Raw genomic sequence first — 9,846 nt, forward strand, 5'->3', positions numbered from 1 at the left:
TTCTGGCAATATCTATCTCTGATGGGAACCTAATTTCTACCCACAAGGATTTTCAGAGTAAAAGAGTGAGAAAAGAATGAAGCTCAGTATTGATGCAACTCTCCACTTGGCTTCACTCCTGTGTTTTGCCCACTGTCAGGAAAATAGAGCCTCTAGACCAAAGCAATTGGCATCTGGTATTTCCTTTCAAGTGCTTCTATATGAGCCAGTCTCCTTTCACTACCGGATTCCTTGCAGAAGCCTCTCTTTAAAGCAGTCACTGCTTCCTCACTAATTAGCCCACAAGACACAGCTGCATAGCCAAGAAACATTGATCTAATAGGTTTAAGTGGTGATGGTCAAGACTGAGCAGCTACCATGACATGTCAGCATTGGAAGACAAATAAGAAGGGGCTTTGTTGCACTTTTTTTTTTTTTTTTTTTTTTTTTGAGTGTGTATGTGTGCTTTATGGAATGTAAAACGAAAAAAACACAGAGGAACTGCAAGAATCAGATAACTGTATTTACTCACTCAGTATCACATGCAAAGCATGACTGCTGAATAGCTTTGTGGAAGGTTGAACACTCAGAGCAATTGTTCCCAGACTGCTCTTAGCTTGAAATCCATGGCTTTCATTTCAGACCCGAAGAAGGGCTTATGAGAGCCATAGTTTGTCTGTTTTTACCAACTAGGTCAGCGGGTTTAATTAGAGACGCTGCATCTCTCTCTACAGCTTACTTCCCAAGGCTACTCAACTATTTGAATAGATAATCCCAATTCCTAATAATTACAGCTGCAATATTATATATTTTGCAGAGATAACTCTTTCAACTGAAAATTTAGAAGCTGCCAGTTACATCTTCTTGTATTAGTACTCTGTCATAAGGCACAGGCTGACTTATCTGTTGTTCTCTTCCCCTCCTGTCTGCCACACACAGCTTTTCCTAGCACCACTGAGGTGTTAGTCTATGGAGGTGTGATTCTACACCAAACCAGCCTGGCTGGTGGGACCATGGTGGGGATTCATATATTTTTGTTTTAAAAACAGGTTGTGGCAGTTGAACTGGTGGCTCAACATCTGCAGGTGCAAGTTAATCTGATATTAGCCAGGTTTCAGCTGATTTAATAATGTTCACACCCAAAGCTGGTTTAATTAACTTGGATTTAGAAGAGGCGTAAGAGAGGACATGTCAGTTTGGTGATTAATCAAAGGAGAAAGAGCCAGCAGCTCTATCTCGCCTCCATTTCAGGCTCTCCAATAGATTAGCAATGTGACCTTGGGCAGATCTCCTGGCATGTTTTTTGCTTTGCTTTCTTCAGACTGGATATAATCAATTTCTCAGAATAGATGCAATACTGAACTCACAGGCATCTGTGAAACTTAATTCCCTGCATGCGGAAAGCGTTTTGGCAGCTGCTGGGGAGTGCAGCTCTGCAGGGAAGGGGCAGGGCCTGCCTTCTGCCTGTGTCAGTGGCTCACAGAGTGCTCACCACCAGGAGTCATAGGTGCTGCTGTCCCTCACAGTGATGCTATCTTGCACTGACTCTAAATTACAAAGGGCATGTGAGTACCAAGCTGGCTTGGATGCTCCTATCCAGCAATTTAGTCTCCATTTGCAAATATGGATGGAAAATCCACCCAATTGTTTTTGTTTTGCTTTGTTTAGGAATGGGTGTAAAAGATCCTCATCAGGAAAGCCTGTTTTGCCCTGTTTTGCCTTTGTATGCGGAACGTCTGTAATAAGATGCCTAGAAATTCCAGTGAACAAAGGTGAAGAAATCATTGCTGCCCATACCTCTGCTGGCAGAGCACCTTCTGTTGAAGACCTGCCTCCACAGGCTGCTCTGTGTGTTCTTGTTGACTTTTTGGCCAACACCATGTAGCCATCTGCTGTTCTTCTTGGCTGATCCAGCATTGCTGCTAACTGTTTCCAGTCAGTCCATCACAGAAAATGTGAAAGTCCTTAGTAGCTTCCTGCTCATCTGTGCTCTGGTGCAGCTTTGCTAGGTGCTCCTGTGCATGCAAAACATTTTTATTGTTGTTTATTGTTATTCTGGCTAATGCTTTTTGGTTTGTTTCTCTCAGACAAACCATGTCTTAAAAGTAATGGAAGAGACCTAGAAGATGAGTATAATTGCCATAGTTTTCTAAAGGTTATATTTTGGTGCACTTGAGTACTGTGTCATCAGTCTTGCTTCGAAAAATCAGAAGGAATTCAGGAAAGCTGCAATGCCCTTTTTTTTTTTTTTCTCTCCCAATGCCTTAGAACAGACAGTAGTAAGAGAGTCAATGTTCCTAATTGTCCACACTGATCTAACATGAATTTCTTGATCAGAAATTCTCAATAAATCAGATATTCCAGCCTTGAACGGGGGCACTCAAAAAAGGTGGGAAGTGAGAAATCCAAGATATAACTCTCAGCCCGCTTACAGATTTATTTAATATTTGGGAGCTTGCACACTATTAACTAATCAAGAAAAAATCAGTGCTTGGGGTAAAGAGCAGGCCTTCTAAAATAAGAATTTGGCATCATTTGAAGGGCAAACACTTGACACTCAACGTGAACTTAAGCAGGAACTGACTTTCAAAGAGAAATACGTCTGTCACTTTTAAGTCTACACACATATTCTCTTCAATATTTGGGATTCCAAGCTCTTTGAAGGTAGTCTCTTCACTTCCCCGCAAAGCACTTTTTTGTTCACCTTTGCAGTAATTTTCTCTCTTCTCTCCCCTCCTGCCCCCAGTCCCCTTAATGTTACAAAAGAATTTGCTTCTGGGATGAGATTTTCTTGCTGAGTTTCATCCCCAAATTATATTTTACAGATGACTTTGAAATTCCCTGTAAGTGTGCTCTCATTATTGGATGTCTTTGATACAACTTTAAATGCAGCTGTGCAGACATTGCCACTATTAGTGCTAGGAAAATATAGAACTTACATAGCGAGAGGAATGGTCAGAGCCAAAAAAGCTTGTAATAGATAAAAGTAGCAATGTGTTTCAGATATGGGACCCTGGCCTTGTAAACATTGCAAAGCTCTCTGAATTAGTCACTTCACACAGTATTCTTAGGGGACTTTTAATCAGACCATGTTGTGCAGTGGCTCATCCTGAATGTATTTAGCCTGGGGATTTTTACCCTGATCTATGTTTTCGTCTTTTTTTTTTTTTTTTTTTTTTCTTTTGTCTCCTGGAGATTAGTACAGTAAAAAAAGAACAGAGACATAGCTAGAGTGGGCTAATCAAGGCTGATTGGGCTGAACAAGAGGCATGCTTAAAGGATGTTGACTGTAAACTATTGCAAACCACATACATTTTTCAGCAGATTGGAGGACCAGTTCTCAATGCTGAAGGAAAGTATTGACCATGCAAAGAAAGTGTAGATAATTTGAATGAAAGTAGAAAATCCCCATCACTAATGCTTCTTCCAACAAATCCAGCCCTTTTTGGGCTTTACAGATGTCTCCAAAACCTCTTCCCGAGGGGCTAAGTTAGCAGGCTGAACTTACTCAGCTGACAAACCTACTGCCCTAAAAGATCTACACCACAGCAGAGAGCGACTCATGATGCCTCATGTTTGCAGACGGCAGCCAAACCCGTCCTGAGATTTGAAAAACTGTCCTGTTTGCTTGGGGCAGGAATGCACCAGTAGAGACCACTGGTGGTTCTACTCTCCCTGTGGCAGCTCTTGACAAACTGCTTTGCCCAGGACTGGAAAAAGTTGCTGAAGTGGTGGATGAGCAGTTTCACAAACCCGGGAGAGTACTGCCAGAGCTTTTGTTTGTCACCTCAGTTCTTCTTCAGAATGAAAATCGGTGGGATTTTTGTTCACATTTCTCACTATTTTGATGTCTCCTTGTGTAACAAGCATGTTGAGATCATGGTCCTGGCATGAAGAAGAAAATGACTCCTAAAATGGTTTGTGATTGGGTTTTAAAATAAGAGATTTATACATACCAGGCTGGAAGTTGCTGTGGTATGCATGTGCAAAAGAATCTGTCCAAAATTGGGAATTCCTTTGAATGAAGTTCTTCCTGGCTGACTTACTCAGTCAACAGAGTATATACTGTACATTCTCAGTGAGCAGGAGGAGCTAAGTGTTTCTGACATCTTCCTGCTGTGCCATTTTGAGAACTGGTATTCATGTAGCATGTACTCTGAATCTCTTAGTGTCAAACCACTGTTCTCAGTATTTCTGAAATCATCATGCTGTGTTGTTTTGAGAAGAGGTATTCACGTACCACAGATCTCTTAGTGCTGAGCCGTTGCTTTGCAGTGTCAGAGGTGGCAGACTGAAGCAGACAGCAATATGACCAGCACTGGTGGAGAATGCTATTAAAACTCATCAGAAAGAGGACAAACGGGTCCTTACTGAGATATTATTTTGTCATTTGGGATGCACATGGATTAACAGAGAGATGATCCTGTCTTAATAATATGATGTTTTTATTTTTAGACATAGGCACAAAGACCTGGCAAGAGGAAGCTGGGGATGTAACTTACACAGGTTTCATGATGCTTTTGTGGCAGCAACAAACACATAAAAGGCTTGTATGGTATTGGCAGTATGGTTAAGGGGTGACACATCTGAATGAATTAAGAAATGGCTTCAGCATAGAGATGGTAATATTTTGGGTGTAAGCTGAAGGGAGGAGCAGAGAATTGCAAAGATGAGAACTGAGTCTAGATTTGTTCCTCTTATTCATACTATTAGTCTGAGGCCATAAAAATGCTGTAGAGCAAAAATATTTGCAGATAATGCAGAAAAAGGGATCGCTGCCAAAGTAAAGAAGCTACATGTGTATATGGGAAGATGAATGACCTAGATAGAGTAATGAGGAGCTGGACAAAACAGAGGACCAGATTCTGAAAGATCATACTGTACAAAAATGCAGTTCAGGAAAATGTATTTCATGGATAACAGTGAGAACAAATTTGAGGCAGAAGGATTAAAATTGGTGCATACGCACACAGAAATTTACAGAAACCTTTGCAAATTGTAAGTAAATACTGGATTTAAGTATTAAGAAATTACCTTCCTTTAGAACTGCAGAGACCTTATTTGTACCATCATCCTCCTTTCTGATCACCTGATTATAAGGAATTATTATAGAGATGGGTAAAGATGCATCAAGAGCAAGCAGAATAATAGAGGGATTTGGAGATACTGGTTGTACCAGATAAACCAAAGAAGTTAGGGCTGCACTCTGTGAAAGAGAAGACTGTGAGGTGAGATCATTTTGCTCTGTGAAGTTCTTGGGGGAATAGGAAGAACTATTGACGCCAGACAATCTGAATTTGTGTCATCTTGAAAAAGAAGAAGGCACAAATTAAAATTTTGCATTATATAGGGGGAGTTTCTGCAAGGAATTTAGTTTAGAATTCCTTTGTGCAGGGAGCAGATAATATACAAGATGCTGAAAAATACTCTGTACTATACAGAAAGCCCAATGGGAACACAAATTTTTACTGCTATATCTCCCAAAGCCACATCTTTGTCTGAAGAGTGCTTTAAAGACAGCACCATTCTTCTACAGAATACAGGAGAGGGCCATAAGAAAAAATAACCTATCTCATCCTCATGAGAATACTCAAAGTGTTTCTCTTGGATTATTGGTAGCATTTTCAGAAAGACTGGATGTCTGAAACCTTGTGAAAATTTCAGCTCTGAAGGAATTGTTTCCTGGAAGAATCAGTGAAGTAGCTTTGAAATTACACAGCACTGGTTCTTAAATTGTGAGACCCCTTTGGGATGTAGGACTGAGAAGACTGAATTTCTGCTTTGACACAGTTTTTACAAGTTTTAAAGGATTAATAATACTGCTGCAGTGGAGATAAAAGGCATATGGCAAAGTCTGTAAGACACAAATGAAATGTGTCACTATTTGAATGAGACTAAAAAAATTATTCAGATGGCATACAAGAAAAATATTTATTGGGGATAGACCTGCTGGTGCAATGTGGAGATGAATATACCTGTCTCTCTGGCACTTGGAAGGGAGGTAGATGAAAGTCTGAAGTTTAATAAGAGGAAACTTCTGACTGCCTCCACCTCTCATTTGCTTCCTTCACTCTCCCATGAGTTAAGTGAAATAAATCTACAAGGTATTGCTTTACTGAGTATAAACAGATTCTTAACTTTTTTCTCTACTAAATTGTGTCGAGAATTTTGTATGCAAGGCAAACACTTGTAAAAAGCTCCAATTCAAAGAAATGTGTTTGGCTTCTGTTCTGCCCCTTTTCATTAAGGGCTTAGTGGACTTCCAGTATCTGAAGGACTCCTTGACCTGTCTGTGACATCTGCTAGCATATTGCATCTCAGTCCTACACACTAACTGCTTGCAAGACACCCTAAATTCAAACCTCACAAGCAGAGCTGCAGTTGTAAATTAGTCTTTCATACCAAATATAAAAGAACTAACCCCATTATTGTGCACATCCAAAAAAGTAGGCTGTAACCCTTTTATGTTTATGAGTTGACTTCCTCCTTTTCCTTCAGAGTGAACACACTATTGGGCATCACTTGCTGATGCCAAATGATTTAAATGCACACAAGAAGACAAACAGAAAGGAACCTAATCCTGTCGTTCACAACACAGAATATATACTGCCATACAGTGAATTTTTTTTACATAGGTAATTAATAATAGAGGAACAATGTAGTGACAGTCTGAGTCCCAGGGGAGAAAATTGTCAGCCTATTTATTCATTTATTCTTTTTTAACTAAATTGATGGGATAGTCTGATGCCTTTCTGGATTCCACACAGCTGATGAAACTGCAAAGAAATTTCATTTAAATAACAGGCAAATGTTCCAATTAGTCAAAGCCTAATTCTTCTGCCTTGAAATGATGAATGGCATGTACTATGGCCTCTGCCAGTCTGAAGGGGTAAAAGCTGCCCACCAAGAGCCCAAAGACATTGATGTGAACATTTTGGACATGGGTTCAAATACCTTAATCCGTTTTGATTTGCCAAGAGTCTACAACTGTCTTGTTAAATGAGATATCACTAATTCTATCATATAAACTCATCTTTAAGCTATTAGGGAGTTTGAGGGAACTAAAATACAGTTCTTGGGAGAATAGAGAGAATAGCACTCAATTTTACTGCCTAATGAATGATTATGTTCAGTGTTCTGTGTGGTGTACACTCACAGAAATTTCATCCTGCATGGTGGTTGAGATCCCAGTGTCAGCAAGGGAGAGATTTTCATAATAACAAAGTGCTACTAATTTGAAAACATGCCAGCAGCCAAAGAACCCAGATACAAGCAAATATCTCACAGTTCATTTCTCTCGCAAGGCAGGTGTTCCTGCAAGCAAAAAAGTAAGAGCCCAAAATGCAATTCTTTGAGTGAAGAAGTTTGTAGACTTTTGCAGCATATTATAGGCTTAACCCTCTTCACAAATTTTATGTCTCTACTTTTGCACCTCTTTATTTTCCCATATTTGTCCATTAAGGATCACCTCTACTTCAGTGCTCTTGCATTCTTTGCTGCAAGCTGCTGGTGTACATATGGAGCAAGAATCCCCAGAGTGTATTATAGCACAGCGAGTAAAGAATGATTTTTGAAATAACTAGCTACAGCTGAATCATGATAAATCATGATATTTCATTGAATTTATCTTCCAAATATTAAATGTACGTAGCTGTGTCATGTTGAAATATTGAAATATCTCCAATGTAATCCACTGTAATCCATTGTTGGGAGCTGCAGGGGAAAAAGCAGTGAAAGGCTGGGTACCGTTAGATAACCAATAATCTGCACAAACTCTTGGAACTGGCAGCAGAGCCACAGTCACAACACTAGTTTCAGCCTGAGAGAGATTGACACTCCCTGTACCAGCTATTTGGCTGGAAACTTAAATATGTCACTTGGCAGCGAGAGCTGATAAAAGCCCTGTTATTTTCTGGTCTAAGAGCAAAACAAGACTGCAGCCTCCCTAAATTATTACACAGAGCTTGTAAGGAATTGTTGGTTTATGTGAAGTAATTTGATCAACCTGGTCATTAGATGAATTTGTCTCTTCCACTCTTGTTTTATTTGTGTATGTCTATACACATATTGCATTTTTGCCCAGTTACTTAGTTCTAATTAATACATTGGATATGAGCATGGTATGAACGTCTGTTTCCCCTAAAGCACCTTGCAGAAGTGGAGGAGTCTGCAGAGAGGTGAGCAGCACTGTGAGACCTGCAGGATCTTCTCAAAGGCAGTATTTGCAGACTCTCAAACCCTCAACGCTGGCTGGAAAACCCAATGTCTGTTGAAATCCTGGTATCTACTGTAAAGCTAAAGCATTTCCTCTTCCTCTGCATTATTTGTACAGAAACTAACATCTGGGACATGCAATCTTAAGAACAGAATAACATTTGCTGTGTATCTAAAGGAATATGTTAAGGAGGGCTAACGTGTGACTCTTCATGACCTTTGTGTCCTTTCCTTTCCATGTTCTCCTGCTGCAGGACTCTGTTGCACTGCCTATCACATCCCAGTTTATTTGCAGACTGATGGATAAAACAAACCCCTCCTGCAGAGCTGAACTGGAGCTCATGGTATAGAGGTTTCACTGTGAGAGCTGTGAACTCAAGGTTTTTTGGGGAAAAGCAGTGTTCCAGGCTTGATCTTTTCAGGCTGAAATAAATGAGAATCTTGGTTTTAGTTCTATTCGAGTACATTTTATATGTACACAACTTTTGTCACCTTTCTGAGCAGGGAGATATGAACTGAGTACAGCAATACCTCTTAATTGTCAAGCTAGTAGCATTTTATATATCATTTATGGATGTAGGACTGCTGCTTGAAACAGTTCTGCAGTGTAGTGGTCTTCACTGGTTGCTGTCAGTGAGCAAGTGCTGACTTTGAAGGAAGTCAGACTGGAATTTAACTGCATAAGAAGCTTCAGAGCGATTATGATCAGGAAAATATTTATCCAAATTTTTCAAGGTTGTGTACTTTCCCCCACTTTCTTCTGTACTGGGATGAAGTCAGAATCTTTCAAAACAGAAATCAGAGATGCTGCAGATATACACAGTCTTTGGAAACAGCATTCAGATCCTCCCCTGCCCCCCTTCAAGGCCATTGGTCATGCATGACCAGGCAGTGCCAAGTCGGCATCAACATGCAGTAATGCAGAGGGGGAGCGGGACCTGCCTGCAAAGGACAACATAAATGCACACAAGGGAGATCAGAGTCATCCTGTTTAGGGTGATCTACCATGCAGCATGTAAAGTCTAGGTTGCTTGGACTGGAACAAGGACTTCAGCCCCAAAGGCTGAGAAAAAAAGGCTAGGACCTGAGCTGGGATACTGGTGCATGGTCATCCAAACAGTCAAATCGTAAGCCCTGTTGCAGCCTGCATCAGCTCCCACAGTATGCCCAGACAAGGTCTGCAGGATGGCACAGGTGAGGATCTGCACCCTTAGGCAGTGTGGATGAGGCTGTATAAAACCTAGAGGGAAGAAGAAGCCAAGCACCAGCAAACACAAGACAATGTGCTGCTAAGAGGCACTGGGAAGTGCCCAAGGAGCTAGGCCCTCCTGCTGTTTTTCTGCATTTCAGCCTCTTCCACTTGAGGTATTGTACCTGTAGGAGTCCTGAGCTGTTGGAGCAGTGCTGTGAGCTGTGTTATTTGCGCAGGCAGGACTTCCCTAATACTGGACTGGTGCCTCTTTTGGGAAGGAAGCCTTGCTCTTCTCTCTTTCTTAAAAATCCCATGCCTCTTGAACCTTGTATATTTATTCTTATTAAAAATTTTGACATTTGAGTTTGTGGAAAAATATTCTATGAGGAAAACTCTTGATCCAGTAAAATATTAGTTTGACTCTTATTAATTCAACTGGCTTTCTCTGTTTTAGCAGATGT

General features: G+C 40.6%; 1 long non-coding RNA gene across 1 annotated transcript; it reads left to right on the forward strand.

Moving 5' to 3' along the window:
* Window positions 1–1,437: 1,437 nt before the first annotated feature.
* LOC122181754 lies at window positions 1,438–2,155 on the forward strand. The gene is made up of 2 exons (XR_006179572.1): window positions 1,438–1,544; window positions 1,648–2,155. It is a non-coding gene; the product is annotated as an uncharacterized LOC122181754 (long non-coding RNA).
* Window positions 2,156–9,846: the final 7,691 nt, after the last annotated feature.

This window comes from Lagopus leucura, unplaced genomic scaffold (assembly GCF_019238085.1).
Source record: "Lagopus leucura isolate 7727_CA_CO unplaced genomic scaffold, USGS_WTPT01 Super-Scaffold_73, whole genome shotgun sequence".
NCBI classification, from domain to species: domain Eukaryota; kingdom Metazoa; phylum Chordata; class Aves; order Galliformes; family Phasianidae; genus Lagopus; species Lagopus leucura.